The sequence below is a fragment of the Cebus imitator genome, unplaced genomic scaffold, assembly GCF_001604975.1.
Source record: "Cebus imitator isolate Cc_AM_T3 unplaced genomic scaffold, Cebus_imitator-1.0 Scaffold80, whole genome shotgun sequence".
In the NCBI taxonomy this organism is placed as follows: domain Eukaryota; kingdom Metazoa; phylum Chordata; class Mammalia; order Primates; family Cebidae; genus Cebus; species Cebus imitator.
The window spans coordinates 5,366,642-5,375,683 of NW_016107395.1; positions in this window are offsets into that span (position 1 = coordinate 5,366,642).

Consider the following 9,042-nt stretch of genomic DNA (forward strand, 5'->3'; position numbering starts at 1 on the left):
TTTGATGGCATGAAGAAATACAATTAATTTTGCATGCTAATCTTGTATCCTGCAAACTTGCTAAACTCATGAATTCATTTTCCTGAGGTTATTTGGTAGGTTTTTTTTTTTTTTTTCTTAGCTTCCATATGACTTTCTATGTAGACATATCTTAACCTTTTATTAAGAAAGTTTTCTTCTGTTTTTAGTTTCAAGAGGGTTTTTATTAGGGATGGTTGTTGGGTTTTTACGTGATTTTCTTGCATCTATTTAGATGATCAGAAACTTTTCATTATTAGTTTGTTATTAAGAAGATTATATTGATTGAGTTTTTAATGTCAAACCTTGCATTCTTAATTTATACTCCATTTAGTTATGCTATATGATCCTTTTACTTTATTGTTGGCTTTTATTTGTTAAAATTTTGGTAAGTATTTTTGCATCTCTATTAAGGAGGGGTTTTAGTCCATTGGAGTTTTCTTTGTAATATCCTTGCCAAGTTTTGGTATTAGGTAATGTTTGCTTTATAGAATGAGTTGGGAAACATTCCATCCTCTCCTATTTTCTGGAAGATACTGTGTAGAATTTGTGTTGATTTTTCTTTAAGTATTTGGTACAATTGTCCACAGAAGCCATCTGGACCTGATATGTGACCCAGTTCTTGCTGATGAAACATAGCAGGAGGCCTGCTAAAGAGAACATGCTTCCTGAATACAATGATTGCAAAGAGGGAGTCCTATAAACATTTTTTTCTTTCTTGAATATTTTATAATCTTGCTTGTGTGGTTATCTACAAGAAATCACCATCATCGTTATTTTTATTTCTTTGTATGTAACTGGAAATTTGGAGGCATTGGAAATTCTTTGCTTTATCACTGATTTTTATTAATTTTATCCTGTGACCTCTCTGTTTTAATCTCTGTCTGCTCTCCTCCTTGCTCACTACTATTACAGAAAACTGTCAGTACATAGTAAAAAAGGAGAAAAAAGCTACACTGGCTTTTTTCTCCTTTTTTACTATGTACTGACAGTTTTCTTCACCTGAAAAAAAATTTTTTTTGAAAAATCTTTATGCAGCTCTTTGCCTCCTTCAAATATTCACTCAAGTATCATGTCTCACTGATGCTCACTGTAATTATCCTACTTGAAATTACAAACCCCCTAGCACTTCCAAACCACCTTTTTTACCATGCAATATAATTTCCCATAGCACTCATTACTTTCTAACTTTCCACGCACATTTTTATGTTTATTTTCTGTCTCCTCAATTGGAAAGTAAATCATAGGAGGGCAGTAAGATTTATCCATTTTTTTCACTGTTGTGTATTTAGTACTTATAATGAAACCTAGAACAGTGCCTAGAGTACTGTATTTTTAGAAAATATTTGTTGAAAGGATTAATTATTGGACAATGAAGATAATTAAAATGCTACTTTTAAAGTATTATTTTAATCGATAATTCTTTTTGATTGAGATCTAACTTCATACTATGAAATTCTTGATATTAACTTTATCTTTGTGACAGTTAATAGGCCCTTAGTAAATATTTGTTGAATTATTGAATGATAAATTCTACTTTATGTACTTAATGGAGGGCAACATATTATCATGATGCTTCCATTTACAAATTTAATGAATCTAATTTTACTAGCAATTGTAAATTTACTAGCAATTAATTGCTAGATCATTTATCATTGAAGATGTTGTATGTATTATCGTGTAGATTGAAAAGTTCTTTTGTCATTTAACATTTAACTGGTGAAGTATAATTTTAAAAATATTTATACTAGATTCAGAAGGCCTAAATTCATGTCCCAGTTTTTCCATTTTCTAGACCTATAGCCATAGGAAAATTTCTTAAATTTTCTGACTCCCCATTTTCTTATCCTTAAAATGAGGACAATGAATTATAAGTTCTCCAAGTCCTTTCCAGTTCTAACGTTCTGGGAATCTACTTTAATAAATTACTTGTCCAAACTCAGTGTGATAAGGATAGTGTTTTGCAGCTAGACAAGATCAGTACCATGATAACAAATGTCCATAATGATGACCTGAAGGCATTCTGAGATCCCAGAATGCCTCCTGAGTCATCCTAAATGTTCTAAGGTTAGCTTCCAATCTGTCCTAAGCAAGAAATTGAAAACAAATTTTAAAAGCCCACACGAGTTATAACAAAGAAACGGGAGATGTCTTTTTTCACATTGTTCCAGAACTATGCACTTAGTGATTATGAGTCCATGTTGGCCTTTTGAAGAATAAATCTCTACTCAGGATTTGCAACGACTTAATAATTACTATGTTAACAGTAGTATTTCTATAACTCTTGTTATCCATGGTCTTGTAATTACTGCTTATACCTAAAACTCAGGTTTTGTTTGCAACTACTTAGTAATTACTGTGTTAATAATGGTATTTCTATAACTCTAGTTATCCGTAAGTCTTGTAATTACTGCCTACATCTAAAAACTGTAACGTTGGGAGATTTTCTTGTCATCTGAAATACTTACTGCCCACCACATAAGAAATGCCATTGCTGGAGTCTGCTGTGTCATTAACTCCAAATGTTTGCCATTTAATTTACATTATTGTTGTAGGCAGCATGTAGTTTACACAGGGTCTTGATAGGGAAAAAACAATTCTTTATATCAATATCAATGAAAAGGATACTTCACATCTTTCAGACCCCACAACAACTTCCAAGTTTACACACACACACACACACACACACACAGCCTTAGGGGTGGAAACTTTTTATTTGGCCATGTACAACATTTTCAAAGCAAATATCTTTTGTAGTCATCATTTCATAAAACAAAATATATAGTAACAGCAAAATTTAGGAAAGACATAATATCAGAATAAAAGGCAATACTTTACATTTAATAAATATAGTTTTATTAACAGTTCACTATATTGGTTTTCTTTTTCTTTTCCCCATTTTTTAAGGAAATGACTAAGTGAGATGGTATCTCAATGTGGTTTTGATTTGCATTTCTCTAATGAGCAGTGATGATGGCTGCAAAAATGTGTTCTTTTGAAAAGTGTCTGTTCATATCCTTCTCCCGCTTTTGAATGGGTTTGTTTGTTCCTTTTTTTATTATTGCATTTTAGGTTTTGGGTACATGTGAAGAACATGTAAGATTGTTGCATAGGTGCACACATGGCAGTGTGATTTGCTGCCTTCCTCCCCTTCAACCTATATCTGGCATTTCCCCCCATGCTGTCTCTCCCCAACTCCCCACCCCCTGCTGTCCCTTCCTTTTTTTCCCCTCAACAGACCCCAGTGTGTGATGCTCCCCTCCCTGTGTCCATGTGTTCTCATTGTTCAACACCCACCTATAAGTGAGAATATGCGGTGTTTGATTTTCTGTTCTTGTGTCAGTTTGCCAAGAATGATGGTTTCCAGGTTCATCCATATCCCTACAAAGGACACGAACTCATCGTTTTTGATGGCTGCATAGTATTCCAGGGTGTATATGTGCCACATTTTCCCTGTCCAGCCTGTCATCGATGGGCATTTGGGTTGATTCCAGGTCTTTGCTATTGTAAACACTGCTGCAATGAACATTTGTGTGCATGTGCCCTTATAGTAGAACGATTTATAATCCTTTGGATATATACCCAGTAATGGCATTTCTGGGTCAAATGGAATTTCTATTTCTAGGTCCTTGAGGAATCGTCACACTGTCTTCCACAATGGTGAGCTAATTTACACTCCCACCAACAGTGTAAAAGTGTTCCTATTTCTCTACCTCCTCTCCAGCATCTGTTGTCTCCAGATTTTTTAATGATCGCCATTCTAACTGGCATGAGATGGTATCTCAATGTAGTTTTGATTTGCATTTCTCTAATGACCAGTGATGATGAGCATTTTTTCATATGTTTGTTGGCCTCATGTATGTCTTCTTTGTAAAGTATCTGTTCATATCATTCACTGACTTTTGAATGGGCTTGTTTGTTTTTTTCTTGTAAATCTGTTTTATTTCTTTGTAGATTCTGGATATCAGCCCTTTGTCAGATGGGTAAACAGCAAAAATTTTTTACCATTCTCTTGGTTGCCGATTCACTCTAATGACTATTTCTTTTGCTGTGCAGAAGCTGTGGAGTTTGATTAGGTCCCATTTGTCTATTCTGGCTTTTGTTGCCAATGCTTTTGGTGATTTGGTCATGAAGTCCTTGCCTACACCTATGTCCTGAATGGTTTTGCCTAGATTTTCTTCTAGGGTTTTTATGGTGTTAGGTCTTATGTTGAAGTCTTTAATCCATCTGGAGTTAATTTTAGTGTAAGGTGTCAGGAAGGGGTCCAGTTTCTGCTTTCTGCACGTGGCTAGCCAGTTTTCCCAACACCATTTATTAAACAGGGACTCCTTTCCCCATTGCTTGTTTTTGTCTGGTTTGTCAAAGATCAGATGGTTGTAGATATGTTGTGTTGCCTCTGAGGACTCTGTTCTGTTCCATTGGTCTATATGTCTGTTTTGGTACCAGTATCATGCTGTTTTGATTACTGTAGCCTTGTAGTATAGTTGGAAGTCCGGTAGTATGATGCCTCCTGCTTTGTTCTTTTTGCTTAGAATTGACTTGGCTATGCGGGCTCTCTTTTGATTCCATATGAAGTTTAAGGTGGTTTTTTCCAGTTCTGTGAAGAAGGTCATTGATAGCTTGATGGGGATAGCATTGAATCTGTAAATTACTTTGGGCAGAATGGCCATTTTCATGATATTGATTCTTCCTGACCATGAACATGGACTGTTTCTCCATCTGTTTGTGTCCCCTTTTATTTCATTGAGCAGTGATTTGTAGTTCTCCTTGAAGAGGTCCTTTACGTTCCTTGTTAGTTGTATTCCTAGGTATTTTATTCTCTTTGTAGCAATTGAGAATGGCAGCTCGTTCTTGATTTGGCTCTCTTTAAGTCTGCTATTGGTGTATAGGAATGCTTGTGATTTTTCCACATTGTTTTTGCATCCTGAGACTTTGCTGAATTCGTTTATCAGTTTCAGGAGATTTGGGGCTGAGATGATGGGGTCTTCTAGATATATAATCATGTCGTCTGCAAATAGAGACAATTTGACTTCCTCCTTTCCTATTTGAATACCCCTTATTTCTTTTTCTTGCCTGATTGCTCTGGCTAGAACTTCCAATACTATATTGAATAGGAGTTTAGAGAGAGGGCATCCTTATCTGGTGCCAGATTTCAAAGGGAATGCTTCCGGTTTTTGCCCATTCAGTATGATATTGGCTGTTGGTTTGTCGTAAATAGCTTTTGTTATTTTGAGATACATTCCATCAATACCTAGTTTATTGAGGGTTTTTAGCATAAAGGGCTGCTGAATTTTGTCAAAGGCCTTCTCTGCATCAATTGAGATAATCATGTGGTTTTGTCTTTGGTTCTGTTTATGCGGTGAATTACGTTATAGACTTGCATATGTTGAACAAGTCTTGCATGCCTGGAATGAAGCCCACTTGATCATGGTGGATAAGCTTTTTGATGTGCTGTTGCAATTTGTTTGCTAGTATTTTAATGAAGATTTTTGCATCTATGTTCATCATGGATATTGGCCTGAAGTTTTCTTTTCTTGCTGAGTCTCTGCCAGGTTTTGGTATCAGGATGATGTTGATCTCATAAAATGATTTGGGAAGGATTCCCTCTTTTGGATTGTTTGGAATAGTTTCAGAAGGAATGGTACCAGCTCCTCTTTGTGTGTCTGGTAGAATTCAGCTGTGAACCCGTCTGGACCTGGGCTTTTTTTGTGTGGTAGGCTTTTAATTGCTGCCTCAATTTCAGACCTAGTTATTGGTCTATTCAGGGTTTCAACTTCTTCCTGGTTTAGGCTTGGGAGGATGCAAGTGTCCAGGAATTTATCCATTTCCTCCAGGTTTACTAGTTTATGTGCATAGGGTTATTTATAATAATCTCTGATGATGGTTTGTATTTCTGTGGAATCTGTGGTGATATCCCCTTTATCATTTTTTATTGCATCTATTTGATTATTCTCCTTTCTTTTTTATTAATCTGGCTAGTGGTCTATTTTGTTGATCTTTTCCAAAAACCATCTCTTGGATTCATTGATTTTTTGAAGGCTTTTTTGTTTCTCTAGCTCCTTCAGTTCTGCTTTGATCTCAGTTATTTCTTGTCTTCTGCTAGGTTTTGAGTTTTTTTGATCTTGCTCCTCTAGCTCTTTCAATTTTGACTATAGGGTGTCAATTTTAGATCTCTCTTTGTTTCTCATGTGGGCATTTATTGCTGTATTATTTCCCCTAGAAACTGCTTTAAATGTGTCCCGGAGATTCTGGTATGTTGTATCTTTGTTCTCGTTGGTTTTGAAGAACATCTTTATTTCTGCCTTAATTTCATTGTTTATCCAGTCAACATTGAAGAGCCAGTTTCTCAGTTTCCATGAAGCTGTGTGGTTCTGAGTTAGTTTCTCAATTCTGAGTTCTAACTTGATTGCACTGTGGTCTGAGAGACTGTTTGTTACAATTTCTGTTCTTTTGCATTTGCTGAGGAGTGATTTACTTCCAAGTTTGTGGTCAGTTTTAGAGTAGGTGTGATGTGGTGCTGAGAAGAATGTATATTCTGTGGATTTGGGGTGGAGAGTTCTGTAAATGTCTATTAGGTTTGCTTGGTCCAGGTCTGAGTTCAAGTCCTGGGTATCCTTGTTAGTTTTCTGTCTTGTTGATCTGTCTAATAGTGACAATGGGGTGTTAAAGTCTCCCACTATAATTGTGTGGGAGTCTAAGTCTCTTTGTAAGTGATTAAGAACTTGCCTTATGTATCTGGGTGCTCCTGTATTGGGTGCGTATATATTTAGGATCATTAGCTCTTCTTGTTGCATTGATCCTATTACCATTATGTAATGTCCTTCTTTGTCTCTTTTGATCTTTGTTGGTTTAAAGTCTATTTTATCAGAGATGAGAATTGCAACTCCTGCTTTTTTTTGCTCTCCATTTGCTTGGTAAATCTTCCTCCATTCCTTTATTTTGAGCATTTGTGTATCCTTGCATGTGAGATGGGTTTGCTGGATACAGCACACTGATGAGTTTTGGCTTTTTATCCAATTTGCCTGTCTGTGTCTTTTGATTGGGGCATTTGGCCCATTTACATTTAGGGTTAATATTGTTATATGTGAATTTGATACTGCCATTTTGATGCTAGCTGGTTTTTTGCCCATTAGTTGATGCAGTTTCTTGATTGTGTTGATGCTCTTTATCATTTGGTATGTTTTTGGAGTGGCTGGTACTGGCTGTTCCTTTCTATGTTTAGTGCCTCTTTCAGGAGCTCTTGTAAGGCAGGCCTGGTGGTGATGAAATCTCTGAGTGCTTGCTTGTTGGCAAAGGATTTTATTTTTCCTCCACCTATGAAGCTTAGTTTGGCTGGATATGATATTCTAGGTTGAAACGTCTTCTCTTTAAGGGTGTTGAATATTGGCCCCCATTCTCTTCTGGCTTGTAGGGTTTCTGCTGAGAGATCTGCTGTGAGTCTGATGGGCTTCCCTTTGTGGGTAACCCAACCTTTCTCTCTGGCTTCCCTTAGCATTTCTCCTTTCATTTCAACCCTTGGTCAATTCGGCTGTTGAAACTTGTGCATGCTTCGCGAAGTTCTCATGTTTTTTTTTCAGCTCCATCAATTCAATTATATTCCTCTCTAAGTTCTTTATTCTCGTTAACATTTAGTCAAATCTTTTTTCAAGGTTCTTAGTTTATTTCCATTGGGTTAGAACATGTTCTTTTTGCTCACAGAAATTTTTTATTACCCACCTTCTGAAGCCTGATTCTGTCAATTCATCACACTCATTCTCCATCCACCCTTGTTCCCTTGCTGGTAAGGAGTTGTGATCCCTTGTAGGAGGAGAGGCATTCTGGCTTCGGGTGTTTTCATCCTTTTTGCACTGGTTTCTTCCCATCTTTGTGGATTTATCCACCTGTCGTCCCTGTAGTTGTTGACTTTCAGATGGGTCTTTGAGTGAACGTCCAGTTTGTTGGTGATGAAGTTATTTCTTTCTGTTTCTTAGTTTTCCTTGTAACAGTCTGGCCCCTCTGCTATAGGACTGATGAGGTCCACTCCAGGCCCTGCTTGCCTGGGAATCACCTGCAACAGCTTAAGAACAGTAAGAGTTGCTGCCAGTTTCTTCTTCTGCTATCTTTGTCTTAGAAGGATACCCGACAGATGTCAGTCTGAGCTGTTCTTTATGAGGTGACTCTTTGGATATACAAGGGTCAGGGAGCTGCTTGAGGAGGCAGTCTGTCCTTTATAGGAGCTCAAGTGCTGAGCTGTGAGCTTCGTTGTTCATTCAGAGCTACTGGGCAGGTACATTTAAGTCTGCTGCAGCAGAACTCATAAAACCCTTTTTTAATTTTTTTCCCCAGGTGCTCTGTCCCGGGAAGTCAGGGCTTTATTTATGAGTTTCTGTTGTACTGTTGTCTTTTTTCAGGGCTGCCCTGACCAGCAAGGAGGCAACCTAGTCACTGTCTTCCTGCAGAGGCTTTGCTGAGCTGCTGTGGGCTCTGCCCAGCTGCCCTGTGAACTTCCCTGCAGTCCTGTTTATACGGGTGTAGTTAGAACTGCCTTGGCAATGGCAGCCCACCTCTATAGTGGCGGACTCTCTCTGTAATGGCGGGCTGCCTCAGCAATGGCAAACTACCTCTGTAGTGGTGGATGCCCCTCCCCCAGAGAGCTGGACCGTCCCGGGTTCAGCTGTGCTTGTTGTGAAACTCTCAATCCAGAGCATTTCTGATTGCTGTTCTTTTGTGGGGGTGGGACCAGCCGAGCCTGATCACTTGGCTCCCTGCCTCAGAGCCTCCCCTTTTTTTTTTAGTTGAACTGTTGACTCTGTCTACCAAGTGTTCCAGTCACCTGTTGAAAAAGCACCTGGATCTGTGTGATTTCCCGTGTGGTGACCCACTGCACCTGCGCTGGCTGAAACAGCTGTGCTGAGATGCGTGGTGCTTTTTTGCCCAGGAATCTCCTGGCCTGGCTCCCTGTTTCAGTCCCCTTTATCATCAGTTGAATGGGCACTTCTGTCTGCCAGGAGCTCCAATTGCCAGCTAAAATGGTGCCTGGACATG